This window comes from Nannospalax galili, unplaced genomic scaffold (genome assembly GCF_000622305.1).
Source record: "Nannospalax galili isolate Female #2095 unplaced genomic scaffold, S.galili_v1.0 scaffold69, whole genome shotgun sequence".
NCBI lineage: Eukaryota > Metazoa > Chordata > Mammalia > Rodentia > Spalacidae > Nannospalax > Nannospalax galili.
In genome coordinates, this window is record NW_008360297.1 from 377375 (window position 1) to 404555 (window position 27181).

At 44.3% G+C, this 27181-nt stretch overlaps 1 protein-coding gene across 2 annotated transcripts in view; it reads left to right on the forward strand.

Annotated features, from left to right (window-relative positions):
• Positions 1 to 465: 465 nt before the first annotated feature.
• The window catches only part of Kcns3 (potassium voltage-gated channel modifier subfamily S member 3), a 61270-nt gene continuing 34554 nt past the window's right edge, over positions 466 to 27181 (forward strand). Inside the window, exons 1-3 of one of the 2 annotated variants that reach the window (XM_008824188.1) lie at positions 7684 to 7739; positions 17531 to 17632; positions 26607 to 26797. The gene's annotated coding sequence lies outside the window, so the exon portion shown is untranslated. Of the gene's footprint in view, positions 541 to 7683; positions 7740 to 17530; positions 17633 to 26606; positions 26798 to 27181 lie in introns of those variants that run through there. The other variant, XM_017795876.1, reaches the window with a different exon arrangement.

Here is a 27181-nt window from a genome sequence, read left to right on the forward strand (position 1 = left end):
GACTTTCGAGAGAGGCATTTTATTGCGGCCGTGAGAGAGGTCAATTTTCTCCCGCGGGGACTGCGGTGCTCTCGCCCGGGCTTGCTCTAGGTGGGAGGCGCGGGGCGTGACCTTGACCCCTCAGGGACAGGTCGGCCGCTCCAGGGGTGACTCTGCATTTGGACCTGGGGCGGGACGGGTGTATCGCACGGCTGTGTCAGGGTCGGATCATCCGTGCGTGGGTCTCCCGGTGTGACTCCCGCATTCCCGCAGTCCGCGCGCGAGCGCCGCGCCCAGGGCCGGGGGAACCCTGGCGGCGGGCGGAGCCGAGAGGAACGGGGCGGTGACTGAGCTGCCGGCCCCGCCCGGTCCCGCCAGCGTCTCTCCGGCGCCGAGCTCCTCCCGGCGGGACCCACGGACTGAGCGACCCGCGCGAGCCATCCCGCTCTCCTCGCCGCCGCCGCGGCCGGCGCGGGGCCGCGCGGCGAGGCCGGATCCCTGCAGAGCGAGCGGCGGCGTCGCAGAGCCCCGAGAGTCAGACAAGCCCGGACTCCGACTCCTGTAGGTACCTGCTTGCGTCCGCACCTCCCCGTGCGCCCGCGACACTTCTCCCTGCGACCCCTCAACTTTCCTGCACCCTCAGCCACCCTTTGCCGCTCCAGTCCCGGGTGACTCAGGTCGCTAGTGCACGACCTTAGAGATCTGTGTTCGGCGGGGACTTTGCATCCTGCCCGGAGCCGGGCTTGCAGCGTCCTCTGCACCCGCATCTTCGGTCCCCGGAGCCCGCCGTCGCTGGAGCCCTGAGGCTCTGCCTGTTGCGCGAGCTGCAGGCGGCCCAAACGGAGTGGGTCTCTCTGGACGCCTCGGTAGGTTGTAGGATCAGCTTTCGGGGCAAGAGGTGAGGTGGAGGACGGACTATAGAGACTGGAGAATGGATGAGCCGGGGAAAGGCGGCACCTCGCGTTGGGGCATTCCCCGGGCGTTTCCTAAGCCAAGTAGCTCTTCCTTTCCTTTCTCTCGAGGAGGCGCTTTTCTGGCAAACGCAAGTCCTTCCCGGGCCGACTGCTCTGCCTTCTCTGCCGTTTCACCTCCTCCCCTTTGCCCTGCAGGGGTGCCAGGCGCCCGGAGACAGTTGCAGGCAGGAGCGCACGCTGGGCCCTTCCCCTGGTGCAGCGCTGCGCCCGGGGACAGCCAGCGCGCTCAGGGTGGAGGTGGCTTGGGGCTCGCAAGGTCCCTGTGGAGTCCCCGCCGGAGTTGCAGCGTTAGGAGCAGCCGTAGTGATGTGGGGCGGGGCCGCAGGGTCAGGAACTCTTCATTCCCTCACCCTCCCTTCTGCAGGTTGCTGTCTGACCTCCGGAGGCGCCCGGAGCGAGCCAGACCTGCCGACAGGGGCCGCGGCGAGCCCGGCTGGGCGTCTTTCGCATTGCAGAGCTAGTGTCCCCTTATGGCCCCCACTTCCTGCCCCATGCCTTAAGGTCCGATGTACAAAATGAGCACGTTTTGCCCCCTTGTTTCCCCCCTTCCTCATACCTGTGTTGTCGGGGGGTGGAGGGGCGGAGAGCGGGCTGAGGGACTAAGGCGATCGCTTAATTTGAGCGGCCTTTGGCAAGGGACAGGGGTGTTCTTTCTATCCTGCGGGAGAGCAGATTTGTGGTTCTTCCTGGCCGTTGGTTTTTCTCTTTGGCCCACAGTGAGACAGGTGAGGAGGAAAACGGACCAGAAACCTTCCCGCCCTTTACATATATTTGCTTATACTATTTGCATAACCATTGGTTTAGGATTGTGTGTTACTCCAGTGCGACCCCTTCTTAGACTATTTGCAAATACCCGCCAGGTAAACAGGAAGCATTTTCCTGAGCACCCACGCCTTGACTAAAGATACTGGCTTGCAAGAAAATGGGCTGATTCTGTAATTTGAACTATTTGCCCGGGCCAGAGTTTCCAGAGTTGCTTTGTAGGCTAGTTCCCGTCTTCCCCACGGCTTTCCATCCTTCTTCTGTTACATTGTTTGTCGTTTCAGAATTAGAAGATGTCAGTGTTGGAATGGGGAGGAGACTGTGATGTGAAGTGGTTAAAACCTCTGAATCCAAAGCATGTTGTGAATAATCCAAGGAAACCGATGAGGCTTTGTGTAGGAGTCACTATTGCCTAAACACAGGCATGGATGAAGACTCCTCAACTATGTGGTTTGCCCAGCAGAGAGCAAGTTGGGAGGTACAAAGCTGTCTTGGATTTGTTCAGAAATGTTAAATTATTAAAAACCCAATGTGCTGAAGCTTAGTGTCTTGGTTTCTTTTCTGTTGTTGTGATAAAATACTGTGATAAAAGTAACTTAAGGGAGAAAGAGTTTGTTTGGTTTACAGTTCTAGGTTCCACTTCATCATGTCAGAAGAGTCACAGCAGCAGGAGCTTGAGAGATCTGGTCCCATCACATCAGTCTAGAGCAAAGAGCAGTGGATTAATGCTCGCCTAGCTTTCTCTTTTATATTCAATCCAGGACCTGGAGTTCAAGGATTGGTGCTGCCCTCAGTAGGAGGATCCCACATCAGGGAATGTAATTAAGATAGATCCTGCATAGAAGTTCTCAGAGGCCTTTCTCTCAAGTGATTCTAGATTGTGTCAAGTTGACAGTTAAAATTAATCATCACATTGGGTTTGCCAGCAAAGCCCCAACTAAGGCTTTTCTCCCACCTCCTCCTCCTGTTCCTCCTCTTCTTGGGACCCGTAGGGATGGGGACTCCTCCTCCCTGCTCCTGTCTGATGAATTCTGGCCTGCAGGGTAATCCCTTCCAGACATGGAATGGCTTTCCTCTGCTTTTTCACAGATCTTAATCTGCTCACATGTGGCATGTGGGGCTGGAATGTGTATCACCTTGGAGAAAGCAGGCACCACAGGGCTTTCCTCCTCTTCTGTTTTTAAATAGATAACATTTATTGGCTGCCTATGATATGCCAGATACTCTGTTAGGTACTTTTCTGGGGATTGTCTCGTTTAATCCTTACATGAAGATATGAGGATTGCATTCTTCTATTTCACATGTCACGGCCATGTTGATGTGGGAGCAGGCAGTGCATGGAGACCTGTGGATGCTTCCTGAGTCTGATGGAGGCCAACCAGGGGACCTGAAGTTTTACTTGTGAAGAAGGACAGCTGTCCAGGGTAGGTTCAGGTGTCAGGATGGTGGATTCTTAGAGTGTTACTTGTGTGAAATATCTTTAAATTTTTTTAAAAAAATTGAGTCAGTTTCATGTAGACCAGGTTGGCCTCAAAGTCATTATATAGTCAAGGATGACCTTGAACTTCTGATCATCCTGCTTATACCTCCAGTGTACTGAGATTATAGGTGTGTGCCACAGTGCCTGGTGTATACTGTGCTAAGGATTCAACCTGGGGCTTTGTGAATGGCAGACAAACACTCCTATCAACTGAGCTACATCTCCAGTCCTGTTTTGTGAAATACCTGCGAAGTGATATAATATCAGTCATAGAGAACACAGAGCTGTCAGTCACAAACTGGGATTCATAGACTGATGTTCCAACTCTGATAAATGCTTCTTTATGGCTCTTTGAGGTAGGTCACTTGCATTCTCTGCATCTTATCTGTTTAGTTACAAGAATCTAGATTGCTAATATTGCTAACTTGTCCTGAGCACCAAATACTAAAGGCTTTTTACATGTATTAACTCATTTCACCCCATGATAACCAAAGGAGGTAGGCTTTAATTATTGCCTCTTTTATATGAGAAGAGACAAGACTTTACAGCTAGGAAAATATAAAGCCAGGAGTCTGTCCCCTACAGCGGGAGGCACAACCCCCTCTGTTTAGTCCTGTTGCTCAGTACAGTAGAATTGTTAGCAGAGTCTCAGACCAAGTTCGTTGAAGTGACTGGTAGACGTGGCCTGTGGTTATCAAATGAATTTCAGGTTCTGTGTCTCAGCCTTAAAAGGAACCTTGAAGACTAGATTAGAAAATCGTGTTCTTCACCTTTGCTCAAATAGTTGGCTTCCTAATGGAATTTTGCCCAGCCGGTTAGAAAGAAAGGAAGACAGAACTTAAAGATCTTGGACTAAACAAAGATCATGGTTTATCCAAATAATATATCAATAGGTATGAGAGACCCAGAAAAATATAGAATATTTTGCTCCTGGGTCAAATTCAAGGCAAAGTGAGCCCTGAATTTGAACTTAGCTAAGTTTCTCCTGACTGCAAAGCCAGCATCTTTCACTATCTTACTTCTCTGGCCTGGAAGACACCAGAAGGGCAGTGAGATACAGAGTCCTTGGCAGTAGATGAGTTTGAGTTTTATACTGACACTGACTTTTTTTTCTTTTTCCCTTTTTTTTTTTGCGACAGGAGCTCATGTATTCCAGGTTGACCTCAAACTTGCTATGTAGTCGAGCATAACTTTGAACTCCTAATCTTCCTGCCTCCACTTCCTGAGTGGTAGGATAACAGGCATGTGCCACCATGTCCTTATGTGTTGCTAGGGCTCAAACCCAGGGCTTTGTGCATGATAGACAAACCCTCTACCAACTGAACTCCACACCCAGCCCTGTAGTTGTCTTTGTATTCTGTCTCTGCCCGGGGCTGAGTGTGGGCAATTGAAGGGGAGTAAGCAGAAGGAGATGAAGAAGGGAGAGTATATTACTTTTTCAGGACCTGCTGTTACATGAAGCAAGGAGGGGTTACCTGTTAGTCTGAACACAGTAACAGTGCTTAGAATATATAACAAAAGTTCATGTAAAACTTCCTTTTTCTGACTTTATTATCCTTCTATCTTTTGAAACTTTGTAGCATGTGCATATTATAAAAGTAAACTTTCTTTAATAACCTAAAAATAGTATATTATAGTATTTTTTTTTTTTTTTGTTTCTGGGGTGTTGTCTTTCTTTGGAACCCTGCAGAGCCTTCCTTGGGCCTTGATTTTCTTAGCATAGATACAATGTAAATATTTTCTTTAATTGCATAAGTGTGGAATGATAAAGGCTTGTGATCTGCTTGCTTTTAGCTAACAAAGCTACAATTAAGTAGACAGTGTTTATAGCAGCTGGTTTCATTGAACTTGGAGACTTTCCAGATGAAGTGTCCTGCTGACTGTCTGTAGAGCACCTATTAGGTGCTCATTAAAGTTAATGATTAACCTGTGCAGTCAGATATCTACTCTATAGGTATTTGATTACTTGCCTGGTGGTGTGTGCTGTGCCAGGAGCCCTTAGAAACACTAGAAATACTGTTTGACTAAATATCTGGACACCCAGTAACCCAATTGAGTTGACATATAAAATTAACCATCATACCTGGTTTAGCAGAGTATGCTGACCTGGAAGGAAATAATGAAGGTCACTATTAGCCTACTGTATCTCAAAGAAAGAGCTCTTAGAGATCCATTTACAGATATAGGGAATGAAAGAGAGTCAGGACTGTAGCATTGAAAGTGACCCCAAAGAGTCAGTTAAGCCATTTGCCATGACAAGAAGACCTCTTTGGGTCAAACTGACTCCAACTCTGACAAATAGTGTATTCATATACAAGACAGCCAGTAGACTGGATTTGGGGGCTTGGACATGCTAACACCTTTTTACTTTCCTTCTGCTATGGATGAGTTTGGCTTTCCTAAGCCCTGACTGATGTGCCAAGTTGAACCTAAAAGCATTTCCCATGATTTATTTGAGGTAGAAAGTATAATTGGCCAAAGAGATGGGAGACTTCATGGTTAAAGGCTGTGGTTTGTAAATTTGGATTGAGAGGATGCCTGCGTTCTGGCAAGGATATTTCCACATTTTGGTCTTTGAGGTCAATAAATCATACATAGCAGGCAGTAGCTGTCTTGTGGGTTTTTACGATGCTGGTTTTATAAGTGCAGGGACTTCATGAGGCCACTAAAGAGAAGACAGTTCATTCTAAGGGATGGATAGGCATTCATTAAGGAAGAGTGGGGGAAAAAGAATTCCAGGCCAAGGATTCTAAGATAGGAATGAGCACGAAATAAGCATCTGGAGAAGGATGAGGAGAAAGGGGATTCTTGGGAGGAAGGAGCCTAGAGAGTGAGACAGGGTTAGATCATGCTATGCCTTTTAAGCCAAGTTCAAAGTGAACTTCCAGAGAAAAGTGTGAATGGATTTGTAGTAGGAGAATGCCGCTAGTTGTTTATATGAACTGCAGTCATCTCTGATCGCCTTGGTGATTAGATATTAGATTTATTATCTATCTATCTATCTATCTATCTATCTATCTATCTATCTATCTATCATCTATCTATCATCTATCTATCTATCTATCTATTTATCTATCTATTCTATCTATCTATCTATCTATCATCTATCAATCATCTATCTATCTATCTAATCTTCTATTTATCTTCTATCATTTATCAATCATCTCTCATCTATTTGTCTATCAATCCATTAATCTAGTACTATCTGTCATCTATCTTATAACTCTATGTGTCTGTGTATCTGTCTATCCATCCATCCATGTCTCTCTGACTTTCTATATATCAATCTATCCTTCTGTCTTTGCTAAAATGTAAAAAGCCATCACTATCTCCATACCCTCCAATCATTTCCTCAAGTTGTATTATCTCTCCCTCTTCACCATCCTTTGAAACTTTGTAGCACATGTGCCTTATAGAAGTAAACAATCTCTCATAACCTAAAAATCCTTATTAGACTAGATTACAATATATTTTTGTTGGGAGAGGGAGTCTTGAAATAGGAAAGCAGGAGTCTCATGATACTTCTTTACCATGTCTGAGAAGTTTGCCATTTAAACAGGCTCACAGACATCTTGGGCTAATTAGAGTGAATGTCAGTATGTGGTCTCTGATGATGAGCACTGAGTTTTCTTCCAGCTAGCTCCTCTAGGCTTACTGGAAGTTGTCTACATGTTGTTTCCTCATCTAGTGTCATATGGAATTGTGAGAAAAAGAAAGCATGGAATACACAATCACAACATGTGGCCCTAAACTCTACTGGGGTCATTACTTTTTATCAGTCATCTCTCACTTGCATGAGCTCTGGTGCATGCCCTATTTTTTAGTTCTTCATCTGTCAGTTGGTGGGAACAGCTAAGAAACAGTTCCCGTGCAGGTGTTAGAACCTGGGGCTTGGCTTCTGACTGTTCACCAAATGGTTTTCAGTGCTAGGACCTGGGTACTGTGCTTTAGAAAGGATCTGAGTACTCTGTGCTGTAGAAAGGAGGAAGTCATTTCTCTCTCCTAGAACCGAGCCACACACTTGCTCTGCTGATCACGCACACAAACATAGATCCTTAAGGTCACAAGGGTGCTCATGGCTGTTGACTGCTTAGCTGATTTGACACAATGAAACAACCTTAAAGAGTACTGAAGTATTTTATCTAAATTTATTTAATAAACATTGTTTTCACCATCTTTTTGGCAACTTCTTCAGGAACTACCCAAATGGGTGAGTGCATAGCTATGAATTTCCCTACCTTAAGTGGCAGACTTGGACCTTTGTGCAAATCAGGTCAAGAAAGTCACTTTTTATGTAGTACCTGGGGTTTTGTTTTCTCAGTGTGCATTCCAGGTTTCTTGTAGTTTGGTAGGAGAAAAGCCAGCACCTGCCCGAGGTCAGTGGGCAAAGGTGGCCACTGAACTGTGGCCCTTGCAGCCTCAGTGCCTGGGCTGGGCTAGCTGGAGGATACAGGCCTCTTCAGAGGATCTGCTTTGCCTTCCAGCTCTCTTCTACCTTGTTCCTCCTCATGTGGAAGAGCCTCATACGGGAAACCCAGAGAAAGGTAAGAGCATTTAGGAAATACTTGGAAAAAGGGGAGGTATCAGAATTAATTTTAATAAGTTAAATTGAAAGCTTTTTTTTTTTACTTACACTGCCTAGGGATCTCATTATTTTATATATTTTTTCATATTCATGAAGTGTAGAGTTAGTCATAGCAGATAGTTCTAGAAAAAACATTAAAAAATAAATCCTTCCAGAATGATTTCCAGTACCTGGATGCCAATGCTTTGAAGCATAAACACATTTTTTCTCCTCACTTTCTACATAATGGCTGTGTAACCCGTCGTACTAATTTTATTATATCTTCTAAGAAATTAAGTAAAATTTGTTTTCCTCTGCATGGAGTAGTCACTGTGGCAACTTGCTACAGCAAGAGACACTTGGTCCTCTGAGAGTTTCGCTGTAAATATGCTGAGGAGTTTTTGGTTTGGCTAAAGCACTCTGTTTTCTTCTAGCAGCAGTAAGCATTTTCTGAAACCCTCTGGAAATGCCATAACACTTGGGGGCTCAGACTTGGTATAGGGAAACAAGAGCTTATGTGATGGTTTGCATGTGTCTCTCAAAACTCACATCTTGATGTTCTTAAAATTGTGATATTAAGACAGTGGGAAATCTGATGGAAATTCCTATGTTGATGGTATTTGCAGGTGGGGCCTTTGGAAGGGTGTTGTGATTAGATGAGTTCTTGAGAATGGCAACCCCACGATAGCATTGGTGGGTTGATAAGAGGAAGAGAGCCCTAAGCCAGCACATTTGCTCTTCTGCTCTGTGATATCTCTGCTAGATTATCATGTGGTCAGAAGGCTCTCGCCAGAGGCTGCACCATGCCCCTGGACTCCCCAGCCTCAAGAACTGCGAGCTAAAAAAACTTCCATTTTTTTCAAAATAAATTGCCCATTCTCATGTGTTTTATTATTATTTTTATTTTATTTATTATTTTTATTTTACGAGTATGCATGTATTGCCTGCTTGTATGTAAGTGCACCCATGTTGTGTAATGCCCACAGAGTATAGAAGAGGGCATTGGATCCCCTGGAACTGGAGTTACCGACAGTTGTTAGCTGCCATGTGGGTGCTGGGATTCTTCTGCAAGAATAACCAGTGTTCTTAACTGCTGAGCCATCTCTCCAGCCACATTATTATTATTATTATTAATATTATTTTTGAGATAGGATCTCCCTGTAGCCCACTATGTAGACCAGGCTGGCCTCTGCCTCCTGAGTACTGGGATTAAAGGCCTGTGCCACCCGCCCAGATCACTCTCAGGTGTTTTAATAGCAACAGAGGACTAAGCTTAGCTGTGCCTTCTCCTTGCAGTGCACAGCTGTTCCCCCAAAAGGGGGTTTGCTGTGAACTTCTCTCCATTCCTCTCCACTTTAGGAAAAGTGTAGGATAGTCCTTTTTTTAAAATTTTAATTTTTTAGTGTATGTTTGTGTGCAGGTGTATGGTATTCATTTAGTCATTCAAGTGTGTGCACATGTATGTGGAGCCCAGAGACTGACGTCAGGTGTCTTCCTCAATTGCTTTTTACCTTATTTTTTGAGAAAGGATCTTGCATTGAACCCAGAGCTCACTGGTTTGGCTAGACTGACTGGTCTATGAATTTTAGGGGTTCCCCAGTCTTCACCTTCTCCAGTGCTGTCATTACAGGTGTGTGCCATCATGCCCAAATGTTTGTGTGGGTGTTGGAGATCTGAACTCAGATCTTCATGCTTACAGGGCAGGCACTTAGAAACTTACAAACCAAGCCACCTCCCTCACTCAGCTCTTAGTGCTTTTTTTTGTTGTTGTTGCTTTAAAGTGGAACATTCATTTAGTCATTTCTACTAGACTTCTTCCACTTGTCTGCTGTGAATCAGACATTGATATCATTGAATGTCAGGGGTATTGCTGAGAAATGGGGTTCTACAAACACAAATTTGGGATAGGTACCTGTTTAGCATTAGATGTGTGTGTGTGTGTGTGTGTGTGTGAGAGAGAGAGAGAGAGAGAGAGAGAGAGAGAGAGAGAGAGAGGTGGGGGGTACACATTGAAAGTTCTGAGAAGAGGTGACATTTGAGCTGATTCCCTCCCTCCCTCTCCCCTTCCCTCCCTCTTTCCCTCTTTCCCTCTCTCCCTTCCTTCCTTCTTCCTTTTTTTAAAAAATTATTTTTTTAATTTTATGTGTATGAGTGTATTGCCTGCATGTAAGTGAATGCACCCATGTCGTGCAATGCTGTGGAGGTCAGAAGAGGGCTTTGGATTCCTTTCCAATTGGGGTTAAAGATGGTTCATAGCCACTGTGTGGGTGCTGGGAATCGAACCTGGATCCTCTGCAAGAGCAGTCATTGCTCTTAACTGCTGAGCTATCTCTCCAGTCCCCCCCTTTAAAAAATATTTTATTTTATGTGTATGAGTGTATTGCCTGCATGTAGGTAAGTGCACCCATGTCGTGCAATGCCCGCGGAGGACAGAAGATGCCATTGTATCCCCTGGAACTGGAGTTAACAGACAGTTGTTAGCTGTCATGTGGGTGCTTGGATTGGAACCTGGGTCTTCTGCAAGAACAACCAGTGTTCTTAACCTCTGAGCCATCTCTTCAGGCCCCCTTCCTTTTTTATGTGTGTTTTGATGGATGTATGTAAGTACACCTTTGTGGTGCAGTGTCCATAGAGACCAGAAGAGGGCATCAGATCCCCTGCAACTGGAGTAACCATTGTTAGCTGCCATGTGGGTGTGGAAACTGAACCCAGGTCCTCTTTCAAAATCAGCCAATGCTCTTAACTGCTGAGCCATCTCCCCAGCCCCTCAGCTGATATTTCTTAAAGAGAGAACTTTAATTAACTGGAAAAGAAGATGCCAGATGCCGATTAGAGGGAATCAGTTAAACAAAGTTTGGAAAGGAACATGCCCTGTGTGACTGGGAAAAGTAAACAGTCTGGTGGGACTGAGGCAGGGGTGTGTGAGGTAGAATGAGGGATGCTGAGGCCAGACAAGCTAGGAGTGTTCCTGCTTGACATCCAGTGAGTTTGGGTTCTTCCCTGATGTTGCTAGGGTGCTACTGGAGGTTTACATAGGATGCAGCTGCATCATGACTTGTGGTTTAGAAAATTTCTGCAGCCACCTGCTGAGAGGGAATAGATAGTGAGAACTGGAGCCATAACAATGCCACTGGTTTCTCTACTGGTGTCATTTAGGAGGCATTGGAGAGAGGTCTCTGTTTCTTGATGACTGAAATCTCACACACACACACACATTTTTTTCCCTAGCATGAGAAATGGAGGATTCTTGGAAAAGGTTGAGTGGAATCTTTTGCCATAGATCTGTTTCTTCTTCCTGGTCTAATTTCTTGCGGGTAATTATCTGTCCCTATTTGAATGTTGTCTGGGTAGGAAAGTAATTGGTAGTGGTATCTCTGGAGGTTCCTTCTGCCAGATTCTTGTCCCTGCCCCAGTAGTATGGACGTAGCCAGTCACATGCTCTGTCAACTGAGTGACTTCTCATTCTTTTAGAAGGGCCTTGGCTCCTGCCAACTTCAGGTGGATCACTACACCCTCTTCTTTGATTCCAGATATGTCACAGAGTCTTTTGGGAAAAAATAATTCATGGTGGTTTTTTTTTTTTTTTTTTTAAATTTATCACAACCATTTGCTGTTGATTATGTCCAAAGAACCCTAAAAGGTATAAGAGATATCTAAGGCCTACATCTCACCAGTTTAAAGACTCAGTTCATAATCTTTCCCACTGGGTTGAAAGAGGAGCAGAAATAGAACTCAAAGTCATTTTTTGCAGAAATAGGGCCAGGAATGTCTGGAACATAGTGAGGCAATGAGGTTCCCGAGGACCGACCCTGTTGCTCCTTAGTGTGCTGCCGTGTGGCTGTTCCATGTCTACCTGGAGCCATCAAATTAGCATCAGATCAGTGGGGGAAAGTCTTGTTCTTAGAACTCCAGTTCTTATTTAGATGGCACTTAGGACCTTTGTAGTATTTAGTGATAAAAAATTGTAAATACTGCTGTAGCACCTGTAGGGCAGCAGCATAGATAGAATATACATATTAACCTATTTAGTCCTTACAACCATACTTGATTATGGGTTCTATTTGTTTCTTATATTCAATTGCTGTTATGGCTCTCATCTATCAAAAGCTATCTGTGTATCTGTGTGTATATCAATCTGTCTACTTATCATCTATGTATTTACTTACCTGTGTAAGTATCTTTGAAGGCTAACAGTGTCAGTTTGACTGGATGTAGAATTATCTATGAGACGAGGTTCTGGGCCTGAGGATGAGGGATTATCTAGATTAGGTTAGCAACTGGGTATGACTGTGAGGGATTATGTAGATTATCTTAATTGTGATGGGAAGACCCATCTTAATTGTGAGTGGCACCATTCCAAGGAACTGTATGAAAAGGAGAAAGGCATGGTAGTATACACTGTTAGTCCCAGCACTCAGGAGCCAGAGTCAGGAGGACCTCTGTGAATTCAAGGCCAGTTTGGTCTATATAGCCAGTTCCAGGCCAGCCAGGACAACAAAGCGAGATCCTGTCTCTAATTAATGATGAACCATGATGATCCTGCCTACCTTTCTGAGTTGATTTTGGGGATTCAAAGAGATCATTAATTAACTCATACATTCGTTATTTCTTGCTGGGCATTAAAGATGCAAAGATCCAGGAAAAATAAGACCTCTTGCCTTTGCAGAACTTCCAATGCAGGGTGGGGACAGTGAGTCAATTACTCTGTTGCATTTGAACAGATTAAATACTCTGACCTGCAGAGGCCGGGCTGTGGGTAGGGGCGGAAGCAGGCCTAGTTTTAGGATAGGGAGGAGCCTGGGATCAGGAAGAACAGAGTGGGACTGAGTCTTGAAAGGCATTCTGGGCAGACAGAGCAAGTACGGAGGAGATCTAGAGCAACAAGAAACCCTGGCACTTTGGGAGAATTTCAAGTAATTCTTTAGCCCTAGAGTTTGAGTTTTGTGGCGGTGAGGATGATGAATGAGGATTGATGACCGCAATAGCTAACATTGCATTGATCGGTACTATGTTGTAAGCACAGAGAGCTTTGTGTTTATCACCTTTCCATCTTTGTGGCTATTTGATGTGGGCTGTGGTGTTCAGTGTTTTACAGATTAGGAAACCGAGGCTGAGACAGCTTAAATAACTTCCAACATCACTGTCCTAGTTAGCTTTCAACTGCTGTGAGGAAAGCACTGACCAAAACCAACTCTTATTTCACCTTCAGCTTACAGTTCATCATGGTGGGAAGCCAAGGCAGGAGCTCAGAGCAGGAACCAAAGTATAGACCAGAGGGACTCTGCTTACTGGTTTGCTCTCCTGGGCTGTATTCAGCTTACTTTCTTATACAACACGGGATCACCTGCCCAGGGGTGGCACCACCCACAGTGGGCTGGGCCTTCCCACATCACTCAACAATTAAGACAGTGCCCCACAGACATGGCCACAGGCCAATCCAATGGAGAAAATTCCTCAATTGAGGTTCCCTCTACCCAGGTGTGTCAAATTGACAACTGACACTACCCAGCACAACCACTTAACCCATTGAGTGGAAAAGTTGTATTTCCACTTATGCATTTTGGATCTGGAGTTTATCCTGAAGGCTAAAGAGCCTGATGTAACAAAATTTAAACTGGGTTTTAATTTAGGGGTAAGGAATGCAGATGAGTCAAAGGCAAGAGGGACAGTGGGAGTCTACTGTGGCCAGCAAGGGAAAAGAAACTGAGTATTTGAGGGAAGGCAGAGGCAGGAGGGACAGAGAAAGGACGATCTGTGAGAGACTCTAGGGATGTGGCTGTTCTCATCCTCTGGCACTGGCACTGGTGTTAATGGGAAGACAGACATTTGGGATGATATCTGGTTGTCTAGCCTGAGACATAGATGCAGTAAGAGTCGAGGAGGAATGGAAGATGTGGATGTGTTTAGGACCCCAGTGAGATATTCAGATGGACGTGTCCAACAGGTAGTTGTAGAATTCCGGAATGTGGAAGAGAGACCTGGTCAGGGGATACATGTCTTGACTCTGTCCTTAGATGGAGTTAGATAAAATTGGCAGGGGACAAGGATGGGTTGTTGTGGGTGAGAAGGCTGTAGAGATGACAGTGTGGAGGCCTGGGCATTGCCTTTAGGCTGTGGTTATCTTTGGTTTAGTTCACAATATTAGAACATGAATGACAATAGCTGCCAATGTTTTAAAAAATTGTGAAAATTCCTGTAAAAATAAGATTCATGGGTATTCTTGACTGGGTGATGTGGCCAGCTGAGACCCACGGGTCAGGGACAGAGGCGAGTTGGGCTGGTGCTTTCCAGCTTGTTACAATGACTGGGTGTCCTCTGAGTCCCACTTTGGGTGTCTGCTTGATTCCTGAAGATATTTAATTTGTGGCCTCAGAGTTAAGGCTTGCGTGGAAGAAGTAGAAATTCCTAGGAAATTAAAAATGTAGTCAGAAAAGTGGGAGGAGCAAAAGAGTGGTGTGCGTGCTACAGGGGCTGTGGAGGTCTGTAGTGACAAATATCACCATTGTGGAAGCCACATGTGACTTGGAAGTGCCTTTTGGGTTTGGCTATCTGGAGGTGCCCTTAGCAAAACCCCATGTGGGGTGATAGAAGAGGGAAGGATGCATCTAGGAAATTATTTCAGAGAGCTGGGCTGTGAGACTGGGGATGTGACTCAGTTGGTAAAGTGCTCCCCAGAGACCACGTTTAAAAGCTGGATGTGGTGGTGCAGATTTATAATCCTAGCAGCCAGGAGGTGAAGACAGACAGATTCTGGCCTAGTTGAATTGGTGAGTTCCAGGTTCAATGAGAGACCCTGTCTCAAAAAATAGGATAGATAATAACTGAAGAAGACACTGAAGGCTGATCTCTGGTGCGCGCACACACGCACAGAGCTGTGTTATAGCAAGGCATTCAGGGAGACTATATTTTGTGTGGGTTTTTAAAAAAATATCTGAAGTACTTGAGAATATCTTTATCAGGAGGTATGTGATTGACATAACACAGTACTTTTTTTTTGGCTTAGATTTTTAAGAGTGGTGGCACTGAGGGTTGAACCCAGGGCCTTCTTCATGCTAGGCCAGCAGTCCCATCACTGAGCTACATCCCTAGACTTACATCTTAACAGAACTGTAAGGAATCCACTCTTAGCTTCGCTTGGTGGATTATCCCAAAAGAAATGTTTGTTCCTATTAAAACAAAACCCTTCAGGTGATAAAACAGGACAAGATGGTTTTTGTTTCTGAGAAACCAGCTCTGCCTGTGTCAGGTTTTCCCATGGGTTTTGCTAGTTTACTGTGGTAAGCAGCCTTAAGCTGCATAGTTTTATATTTTATCAACTTCAGGTTATATGGAACACTTACTCATGAGTTGGTACACTGTCCATTTTATTTTAGCATTTGCCAGGTAGACTCTGTGTGACAGTTTCAACGAGCTCCACTCTGACTACAAACAGTGTATTATATTGGTTTTATGCCACATTCCTGATATTTCATTTACTTGTTGGTATTTGTTTTATGATATACTTTATTCAATAATGTGTGTGTATGTATTTGTGTATATGTGTGATATAGCTGACTTGTATTTGATAAAGGCTCTTTATGAAGGAAAAAATGTATTGACCATTTGCAGTGGTTGATAAATAAGCTACTTTTTTTTTGAAATTGTGACTGTAATTTCAAAAGCACATTGGTTGTAATTTTTTTCTTTTTTCTCAGTTAATGTAATGGGCATGAGAATTTTAAGATTCGACATAGAATGGCAGTGGCTAGTCGTCAAGCTGTATGGAAAATGCCAGTGAACTAGAAAGTTCCTTAATTGATTCAGCAAAAATTTTTTAAGAACTTACTGTGTGTCAGGTGAAGTTCTAGGTACTTGGAACACAGTGGTGTGTAAGGCAGAGAGAAATCTCTGCACTCTTTGAGAGAATACTAAGAAACAAGATAAATAGAAAATACAATGTTTCTAAGTATATATATATGCTTAAAAATTTGTTTTAAGTGCCCGTGTGTGTGTGTGTGTGTGTGTGTGTGTGTGTGTGTGCCACAGCTTGTGTGTAGAGATTAGTGCACAGTTTGAAAAAGTTGGTTCTTTTATTCTACCATGTAGTTTCCAGGGATCGAACTCAGGTCTTCAGGCTTGGCAGCAGGTGTGTTTACCTGCTGAGCCATCTTGCCAGCCCATATTTCTAAGTATATTTTAGGGAGTGACAAATGCTAAGGATTAAAAATAAAGCAAGTAGTGACATTTTAGATAGGAAAGCCAAGGAAGATCTCATAAGGGCACACCATTGAAGTACAGATTTGAAAGGAGTGAGGAAGTAAGCCTAACTATCACCTGAAGCTAGAGCATTCTGGAAAGAGGTCAGTCAGTGGAAAGGTGCTGAGACCAGCATGCATCTCACTAGTATGAAAAAGGATGATCCAGGAGAGCCTGGTGGGTAAGAGCAAGCTGAGTTGAGATCTAACAAAAAGTTAGAGAGCTTTGACTCTAAGATGGAAGCCACTGGAGGACCAGAGTCTAGGGATTTACGACTCATTTATTTATTTATTTATTTATTTATTTATTTATTTATTTATTTATTTATTTATTTATTTATTTGCCAGAGACCCCGTGGGAGTCAGGAAAAGGCTCTGGAATTCTTTTCAGAACAGTTTTCAGATGCAAAAATAAAAACCCCAAGATGGAAAGGAATCACACTGTATTGAAGTACAATTTATCAAAATAGCAGAACCAATTTAGGATTTAGCAATGTATATGCTTCTTCATTAAAGAAGGCTTATGAGGAGGTCTGTAACTACTGTGAATTCAACGTAATAATGTGCCTAAGTGGCATTGGCAGCAACGGTGTGGGACTGGGAATTATCTGGAACTTCTTCTACTGGTACTGATACTTCCTTGGGCCGGTTTTAATGAAAGGACTTGCTTGGTTTCAGTAAGAATTAGTGAAAACCAAGATTCCCCCCTCTAAGTCTCCTCTGCAGTCCCTGCTCTGACTGTTGGCGGGAGAAGAGGCTGTGAAAAGAGGGACAGATGACTGAAACTAGCTCAGATTTCTATTCCTGCTTGTGTTTCTGCTGGCTCTCCAAAAATTCCGTTGGCCATTTCAGATCCCAGGAATTCCTGTGGAATGGGGTGCCCCAGGGTACCTTCTTATATTTTAGATATTCTAGAAATACACCGATGTTTAGTGGTTTCGCTGTTTCTCACTGGTTGGTTCCTCATGGCTAGAAATTTCTGGAAGCTTGAGGTGTGGTCACTTTCTTTTAGGGGAGTCTCTATATGGCTGCAGGTAACCCAGGCCTTTTTCCCTGGGACACCCCTCATTCTGGCTCAGTGAGGCATAGACCATGCATGTGGGATTCTTTAGATACTCTAAGTGGAAAGAATGTGTCACTGTCTTGAGTGCATAGAACTCCATCTTGGCCCAAAGTCCAGACTTACCTGCTCTTCATAACCACAACAGGTTTTCCTGTTCCTTGACTTTGCATATATACCTTCCTCCCTTTGGAGCTGGCCTTGCCATCCTGTCTTGTATCCTTTGCATGTCCATACCTGCCATCCCCCCAAGGCTCTGCCCCAATGTTTTTGTCCACATAGGATCTGTGATAAGGATTACAGGGACTATCCCTCTCCAATAGGGTTGCTTTTCTCTGTTGTAGGGACTAACCCTCCTGAATTTCCCAGGCACCTACCTTTTATTGCAATTCCTTATTTATCTGTTTTCTCTGTAATAAACTCCTATAAGCTCTGAGGGCAAGCTCCATATTGTCTTTTTGCTCTCTGTCTTCCCAGGGTAGCCCTTGCCGTAAAGCAGTTTCCAGTGGACCAAAGAAGCTTAAGATTCTACTCATAACGCAGGGCACCTCAGCTGAGGATTCTGCTATGGGCAGCTGTGTAAGTTTACCTTGTGTTTGTCTCTGTCCCTCTTCCTTCCCGTTCAAGTACTGACCAAGGCTGCCTGTGGGCTTTTATTTTTCTAAATAGACTTAACTATTTCCCAAGTATTTTATAGGACTTAATCCTTTTCAAGAAATTCACACAAGAAATTCAATATTTTCAAGAAATTTTCTTGAAACGCAGAGTCAAAGCAAAAATCACCCTAAATTCTATTGTCCAGAGAGAATGAATATAGCATTTTGGTATATGTTCTTATAGATTTTTTCACTCTGTAATAAACTAAGATATATTTTACAAAGCGAGACCATGCTATATAGTGTGTCATATTTTTTTCTGTCTTTTGACTTAGCCTGCTGTGAGTGGTTTTCGTGATCTACAAGCAGGAGAACATTAGTGGTTAGGAGAATGACTGTAGAGCACTGCTCAGATCATGGAGTCATCACTGAACAGCTGTTGATTTGGGGCTGGGAATATAGCTCAGTTGGTAGAGTGCTTGCCTGCATGCACAGGCCGTGGGTTCAATCCCCAGTAACCAATAAATCGGATGTAGTGGTGCATGCCTGTAAACCTCGGCACTCTGGAGGTAGAGGCCAGAGGATCAGAAGTTCAAAGCTACATAGTCAGTTTGAGGCCAGCCTGAACTACATGAACCCCTTCCCCACCTTTTTAGAAAATAATTGTTGACTGTGGAGAGTTAGTAACTTCTCTGTTCACCAATTTCCTCATCTGTAAAATGAATGCAAAAACAAAAAAAAACCCCATCTGCCCCCCACCCCACCACTTATAGGCCATGTGTCTTGGTACATGCTTATAATGCCAGTGGTTTTCTTTTTTTTTTTTTTTTTTTTTTTTTTTTTTTTGAACTGGAACTCACTATGTAGACCAGGCTGGCCTTGAACTCACAGAGATCTGCCTGTGCTCTGCCTCCTGAGTGCTGGGATTAAAGGCGTGCGCCAACACACCCGGCCTAATGCCAGTGTTTTAAAAAAATTTTTTCAAAAAATTTATTATATGCATATAAATGTTTTGCTTACATGTAAGGGCACCACAAGTACCTGTGGAGGGCATTCGGTCCCCTGGAACTGGAGTTACTGAAGATTGTGAACTGACGTGTCTGATATGTTGTCCTGGGAACTGAAACTGTCCTCTACAAGCAGCCAGGGCTCTTAACCGCTGAGCCATCTCTCTAGCACCAATGCCAGTGTTCAAGAGGCAGACACAGGAAAATCACAAGTTCTAGATCAGAATGGTCTACGTAGTGGGATGGAGACCAGCCAGGGCTCTGTAGTGACACCCTGTCTCAGAACACCAGGGAACCAAACCCAGAGCAGGAACACGATGGAGATTAAGTGGGCCCAGATATGGAAGTCCTTAGGACACGCTCAGTACCCAGGGCGGTATTGTATATGCAGTCCACTGCATGGCTGCCTCCAAGCTACTTAGCCATTTCTCTATTGATAGACACTTAGGTCTCCATTGGCTTTGTATTCTTATGAATAATTAATGAAGCAACCAACATCTTCATACAAACATCTTTGAACACTTTCCAGATTTATTTTGCCATGATACTTTTGGAAATGTGAAAGGTGGGATTTCTTGCTAAGATGCTCTTGGGGGAAGCTTTCCCAGAACCAGTTTATTCTGCTGTTACCTTTGCTTTATGTTTTTCCCTGCACTCTCCAAAGCTGTTGGCTTTCCCTTTTTATCAGTGTGTCAGTGCAGGGTTTGCTGTATTTGGCATTCATATCAGGGAGATAAGAATGAGATAGAGCTGCAAGGTCTCAGGCCCCCAAGAGGGATGATTTGCTTTCCTGCTTCCTGCCTGCAGCCAGAACCTTTATCTTAGCCACACTGGGTAGGGGTTGACGATGAGATGAACAGAGCTAGGAGAATTCCTTCGTGGGGCCAGTAGGAGGAATAGCAGTCACATGGGCCACTCTGAGTGACCAGAAAGCCCTGTCATCAAGGGTGACTGACTAGGGTCAGTGGCTGCTGTGTGATGCTCTCCTCTGTGTGGGGACATACCTCTCTGGATAGCTTCTGGCCTGGCTGTCACTACTTTTCTTTACAGATGGTCTTGGGGAGGTGACTCAGCTGTGTGCCTGATGCTCCCTTATCCCCCAGGGGAGGTTGTCTAGAAACACAGAACCCAGGAGAGGAAGGTGGTGTTTAGTTACCCATGCTTCAAGCTGTAGGGACTACTGAAGATGCTTTTACAGTTACTCATTCCAGAGAATCAAGAGAGAAACAATTTACACTAACCTTTCAAGTATAGTTTAGCGATTTCACTTGAGAAAGCACTGTATTTCTCATTGAAAACTAGAACTTCTATAAATTTATTTTTAATCCTTGTATATATTATAACATGAGAAGCTTTAATTTTCCTTCTGGGGCAGATCAAAATTTAAAAAATCATGTAAAGTCAAGGATTTCTCATATTAAGGTACTTCTTGAAATTTGATAACTTCGAGAAAGTATATAGTTCAGGGATAGTCATGGTAATCCACCATCTGCATTGAATGGAAGGTGTATTCTTCTGATTGCTTTGGATTATAGGATTATAGTTATCACTGCAACTCTTCTAGCACAATACATCCAATTGTGGCAGCCTGATTGTGATAGTTTAATATTATTTGAGTAAAACGCCGGATGGGAAATTCTCATTAGTTGAGCAACACACAGACAGGATGGAATTTTATCTTCCATTATTATTCCTGTAATTTCATTACCCTCAGGTTTTATTAAAAATTGGTTTGTGATTGATGAGTAGTGGCAAGACTACAAAACTGATATGTATTTGCATTTTTTTCCCTGAGCCACAGTTGAGTTTCTGCAAGATGAGTGCCTTGGCCAGGAGTGGGTATATTCAGCAGGAGCAGTATTATTGCAGAAAGCAGACTGTATATTTGAAGCTCTATGAATACCTGTGCATGGTGTGTCATCCTAGGAAATACAGGCTGACTCTCTTAGAGGAAAATACTTTGAGATTCAACAGATGGTTAAACTTATTGTGTATGTATGTGAATGTGTGTGGCATTTGTGTATGTATGTATGTTTGTGTATGCACATGTATACCTATTTGTGTGCCTGTGTGTGCACACATATGTGTGAGTATATGTGTGAAAGTAGGGGTCAACATCAGGCGTCTTTCTTAGTTGCTTTCCACCCCACTCTCTTTTAGATAAGGTCTCTCACTGAACTTGGAGCTCACTGATTTGGCTAGGCTGGCTGGCCTGTGAGTCCCAGGGATCTGCCTGCCTCTGCCTTCACTTCTATGCCTGGATTTCATGTGTTAGGTATTCAAACTCAGGCCCTCATGTTTGATTCGCAAGTACTTTACCTATGAAGCCATCTGCCAATCCTTAAAGTTGCTTTTATCGTTCCTTATTTTGAAAGTTTTGATTGACTGAAATCATGACATGAAATCATGACATGAAATGTCATGATTGAATTCTTAAAGAACAAGTGTTGGGGGACTTTTTCAGCATAACTGTTCCAAGCTCCACAGCAACAAACTCTGAGCACTCAATATCTTTTTCAGCCCAAAGTTCCAAATGCTTCCACAATCTTCCTAAAAACACCAAGGTCAGGCCTGTCACAGCAATACCCCACTCTCTGGTACCAATTTCTGTCCTAGATTGTTTCTCCATTGCTGTGACAAAATACTCTGACCAATACCAACCTGGAGAGGAAAGGGTTTGTTTGTCTTACATCTCCCAGGTTCATCGGGAAGCCCAAGGTAGAAACTCAGGGCAGGAACCTGGAGGCAGGAGCTGGAGCACAGGCCATGGAGGAATGCTGCTTACTGGCTTGCTCCCCTGGCCCCTGCTCAGCCTGCTTTATTATGCAACATAGACCCACCTGCCCAGGGTGGCACCACCCACAGTGGGCTGGGCCCTCCCACATCACTCATCAAGAAGATGCCCCTCAGACATGGCCACAGGCCAGTCCAATGGAGGCAATTCTCTAATTGAGGCTCTCTCAACCCAGGTGTGTCAAGTTGGCACTAAAGCTATCCAGCACAGGAACCATTCCAAGACTATGTACACAGGAAGGCTTTAGTAAAATCAGTCATTACATGTCCCATTCCCAATCAGGGTCTGATGTCATTTTACTTCATTTGTAGAGCACTGGTCTCAAGTAGAGATGATTTTGCTCCCCAAAGGGGACACTTGATAGTATTTAGGAACATTTAAAAAATGCCTTATTGTGTTTTATTTACTTATTGTGTGTGTGTGTGTGTGTGTGTGTGTGTGTGTGTGTGTGTACATGCATCTGCCATGGTGTGGGTGTGGAAGTCAGAAAACAACTTTCGAGAGTCAGTTTTCTCCTCCCATGGGTCCAGGGATTGAACTCAGGTCCTTGGGTTTGATGGCAGGTGCTTTTACTTGCTGTGTTACCTCACTGGCCCTAGAGATAGCTTTAAGTGTTATAACCCTGGCATCTAGTAGATGGAGGCTAGTGATACTGTCAAATAGCCTATAGTCCTTGGGGCAGCCCCCACAAGAAACAGTTGCCTGTCCCTGAAATGGTAGCAATGTTGAGGTTGGGACACCGTGCTGTGGAAGTTTTCAAGGTCAAGATGTCTCCAGGGAAGGTATTTGAGTCACAGTTGGCTCCTTCTATCCCCTTCCTCCTCCTGCTCCTCCTCCTCCTGCTCCTTCTCCTCTTCCTCCTCCTCCTCCCTGCCTCCTCCTTCTCTTCCTCCTCCTCCTTGGAGACAGGGTCTTACTATGTAGCCCTGGTTAACCTAGAGCTGTGTAGACCAGGCTGGCCTCTAATTTATAGACATCCACCTGCTTCTGCCTCTTAAGTGCTGGGATTAAAAGTGGGAACCACCATACCTGGCCCAAAAGGCTTCTAATAGCTTCCATTTCCCTGGTGCCCTGAAACTTCAGAAACTCATTCTCAGGTGTTAAAGAACTGACCAAACTCTGAGAGGCTGATTTATATTGAAACTCATGGAAAACTAAATAAACTCTTTCCACTTTATTGAGCACTACATCGATAGAACACAAGGGCAGAGCTTTTATGGGCACAGCTCATGTGTTAACGTTAGCAAGGTGCATGGGGACTTAACTCTCCAGTACCCCTTGGAGCCTGGAGAGGGAGAGAGAGAGAGAGAGAGAGAGAGAGAGAGAGAGAGAGAGGTCTTTTATTTATTCTACTAGTTTTATTGGGCTGCCATGGTCTTTAATAACCTCGAGCACCTGAGACGGGCGAGGGGGAGAGAGAGAGAGAGAGAGAGAGAGAGAGAGAGAGAGAGAGAGAGAGAGAGATTGGCTCAGACAAAATGTGTGAAGCATCACTATATGACAGGGATAATTAATATGAAGATTGGTGGTAGGGCATTGTACATAACTGCTGGCTTTCTCAGTCTAGTGGGTGGCACCGATGTGATAACATTACAGAAGAATGTGGCACAACACTGATGGGACATACAGAATCTGTGGGGGTACAGAGGACACAGGCCAGTCCTTTAATACAGACAAAATGTGTGAAGCATCACTATATGACAGGGATAATTAATATGAAGATTGGTGGTAGGGCATTGTACATAACTGCTGGCTTTCTCAGTCTAGTGGGTGGCACCGATGTGATAACATTACAGAAGAATGTGGCACAACACTGATGGGACATACAGAATCTGTGGGGGTACAGAGGACACAGGCCAGTCCTTTAATACCGTGAGAAGTATCTGCTTTGATCTCTCAGACACAATTTTGCAGTTTTTAGGGGTCACCCTATACCTACGGTGAGGGTCTAAGGAAGCCATCGCCACTTCTGTGGACTGTTTGCTCTCCGTTTGCTTTACCCTGGCTTCTGTTCCAAGATTGGATGTCAGGCATCTGGATGATGGAAGTGTCCAGTATGCTGCTTACTCTTCACCTTTCCCTCTCAATAATGGAGGTGGTCATTTTGTACAAGTTTTGAATGCTATAGTGAACTCACTAAGAAATACAGCCAGGCAGGGAGGAACAGCAGGGATAATGCAGCTACTGTGAAGAGGGGACTTGTGCAATCCTTGGGTAAGCTTGATTGCATTCTCCAGGGTTCTGCTGAATCACAGTCAGAAACCTGGTCAGTGCCAAATCACTACCACCCTTTAAACAGCTGAAATGTGGCCACTTTTGTAGCCACATACAGAAACAGGAATGTGAGGCAGGGTTGTTAAACAGGGAGGAGAAAGCATGCTGGATGCATACACTTCTTTCCCCGAAGTCTGTTGCTTTGGGTCATAGTCTCCCTACCTCCCCCAGTCCTTCTTCAGTTTTCTCCCAATGACAAAGAGGACCCTTGATTTTCACACTAATTATAATCAGACTCATCTAGCTTTAAAACTTGGCTCTGGGACTCCTTAGGTGTAGAATTGTGGGCAGACAGCATCTTTGAGTCTGAATGTCCCACATCTAAAATGAGAATAATTCTTTGCATATGCAGGGGTTGAGGGTTGAGATGTGTTTAAAGTTCTAAGAATGTTTGTGGTATGCTATGGGGGACTCAAAAAATACTAGCTACCATTTAAAACAATTAAATTATTTTAATTGATAAATTATTTTAATTTTATGTGTATGAGTGTTTTACTTGCATTTATAGAAATATACTACATGTGTGCAATACCCACAGAGGCCAGAAGAGGACATTGAATCCCCTGTAACTGGATTGATGGATGGTGGATGGTTGTTGGCCTTGTGGGTCTTGGGTACTGAACACGGACCCACTGTAAGAGCAGAAAGTGCTCTTAATGACAGAGCCACTTCTTCAGCCTTGCTGGCTATCATTTTGTGTTGAATTCATTTAGGATACAATTACTTTTAGAGTGCTGTGGATTGGTATAAATTCATAAGTGTTGACTGATGGTACATTTGTTTTGAAAATTCAAGGTCTTTTGTGTGTGTGTGTGTGTGTGAGTGTGTGTGTGTGTGCATGGGAGCCAAAGGACACCATCAAATACCATCTCGAGAAATGCAGTCCACTTCCTCTGAGATAGGGACTCTCTGGCTTGGAGCTTTCCAATTAGGTTAGACGGGCTAGTCATTGGGCCCTAGGGATCTTTCTGTCTCTGCCTGCTAGGATTACAAGGGTGTGACACTGTGCCTATCATTTTGACATGGGTTCTAGGGATTGAGTTCAGGTCCTTATGCTTTTGATGCAAGCACTTTACCAACTGAGCCATCATCACCCTAGTCCCCATTGTTTGATAGTGATTATCGTGCTAGAAAATCAGGTAAGGCACAGAAATTCTGAGTGTAGGTGGTGGGGAAGGTGTTCTCTGGGATGTTATTCATTCATGAGATATTGACTGAGGGCCTTTCAGGCAGGGATTTCTATAGAAAGGAAACCCTTGGCTAACCTCACTGTGTGTCCCTGGATCAGCCAGACTTCTCTGTGATGAGCCAGAGCAATGAACTCCTACCCAGTGCTTGGAGATTCTTGAAGTGCTGAATAGCTCAAGTACTTTTGCTATTTTCTTCCTTCAGTAATTAATATAGTGATATCAAAGTTGTTTGCAGTTAATTAATTATCTCCTAGCCAGATTAATATTACTTTCTTTTAAACTGTGCTGCCATTTGAAAGCTATTTGATAGGAAAGACAGAGGCCCAGAGGCATTTCAGTGTTTCTTGGGAGGAGAATATCTAAGGTTGACTCAATCAGGTGCTGCTGGGAGGTAGAGAAGGAGGAGAGAGAGGAAGGAGGGGGAAGAGAGGAGGTTTAGGAGCTTTTAGCTTCTGAATTCCCATTCTTTATGCATATAGAGAGATTTTTCTGTTTCCTCCACCCAAAGTTCCATCTGAGAAGTTCAGTTTGGGTGAAGCTGCATTTTGTTTCTGGGTTTTTCTCATGAGTGTCTTCTGTTAGAGAGGGAAGTGCCAGGATGCAGTGTCAGGATGTGCTGAAGGCTGGAGCTGTCCCTGTTGGGACCAACTGAGAAACTGCATTCCTCTCTGGTTCCCATCGGAAGTCTTGGACATCTTGGATGTTGTTCAAACATGTTAGTTTTTACTTGTTTACTTGGTTTAGGATCTGAGAGCTCTTGGGGTGTTGGAGTAGCCACTGTGTCTGGCATGAGATCTCAGTGCCTGGCAGGTCTTCGGTCACACTGAGTGTTTGTCTAATGACTGATATACCCAGAGCTACTTCTCATGCGTTCTGCTCAACATCAGGAGTTTCTATCCCCTCCCCCGTCCCTTTGGGATCTGACATTTATTGAAAAAATTGGTGGACAGATACTTAGATGGTAACTTAGATCTCAAAAACCTATGAGAATTCATCAACATGAGGCAAGGCTTACCTGGTTGGGAGTTATGAATCTTTTTGCTCTGTTTAATTTATTCAGAGAAATGACAATGTTATCTTTTTGTTTGTTTTGACACAAGCTTAACCCCCAGTTCATTCTGCATGCACATCCCACTCACATTCACCAGAGAACTCTGTTAGGACCTGAAGTCATTTCTGATCTGTGATGTATAACAATGGATAAACACAGTGAAATTGAATGTAGCTAGCCTTTGAAATCTATTGATTTCAATACAGCAGCTGAGATAATTCTCTTAGAGCAGTAAGCCCTGTAAGTTTGAGTCTGGAATGGATTAAAATGTGTTCGTTTAGAAGTGTACCAGTGTATACTCAAAGAACTGGCTAGGAGAATAACTCTTATAAGCAGCTGTGTGGGAAGAAAGTGAAACGCTAATTCTGGTGCCAGGCTTATCTTGGGTGTTTCATCGGCCTGTGACAGAGGTGATGATCCATGGTAGTCAAGTTCTGGGAGTTCTTACACTTAGCTATCAGTTCAGGTGCAGTGATGGTCCCAAAGGGGGAAAAGACCAACTTCTCCTTGAGAGTTCCATGGGGCTTGAAGGTTTGTATCTATAATCGGTAAAAATGTGTTGAGACCACCAAGCCAGTGATAGGTTGTCTAGGCAATGTTTCCTCCTTGGGTGACAACTTGGCTGATGGTTTCTTCTGCAGGTGAGCTTGACTTGACAGCAACTGCTTTGGCTCGTACAGCCAGAGGACGAAATTCTTCTCATCTTTGGGCCACTAAATGCCTATGTGCACGCCACATTCCAGCCAGGGAAGAAAGGTGGAGCTTCTTGAATGACAATGGACGTTCCACTGTGCAGGATGTGGGCAGAGTGTGTGACATCACCACCACGAGGGTAAGAGCTATCTTTCTGTGCCATTTTCTCCAACCATCATTGTTATCAGAGGAGGAAGAAAGTGAATCTTACAGGATAGTGACTGTCCTGGTTTGTTTCTTCATTGCTGTGTCAAAGCACTCTGACCACTACCAACTTGGGGTAGAAAGGGTTTATTCAGCTTACATCTCCCAGGTTGCAGTTCATCAGGGAGCCCAAGGTAGGAACTCAGGGCAGGAACCTGGAGGCAGGAGCTGGAACACAGGCCATGGAGGAACGCTGCTTACTGACTTGCTCCCCTGGCCCCTGCTCAGCCTGCTTTCTTATGCAACATAGGCCACCTGCCCAGGGTGGCACCACCCACAGTGGGCTGGGCCCTCCCACATCACTCATCAAGAAGATGCC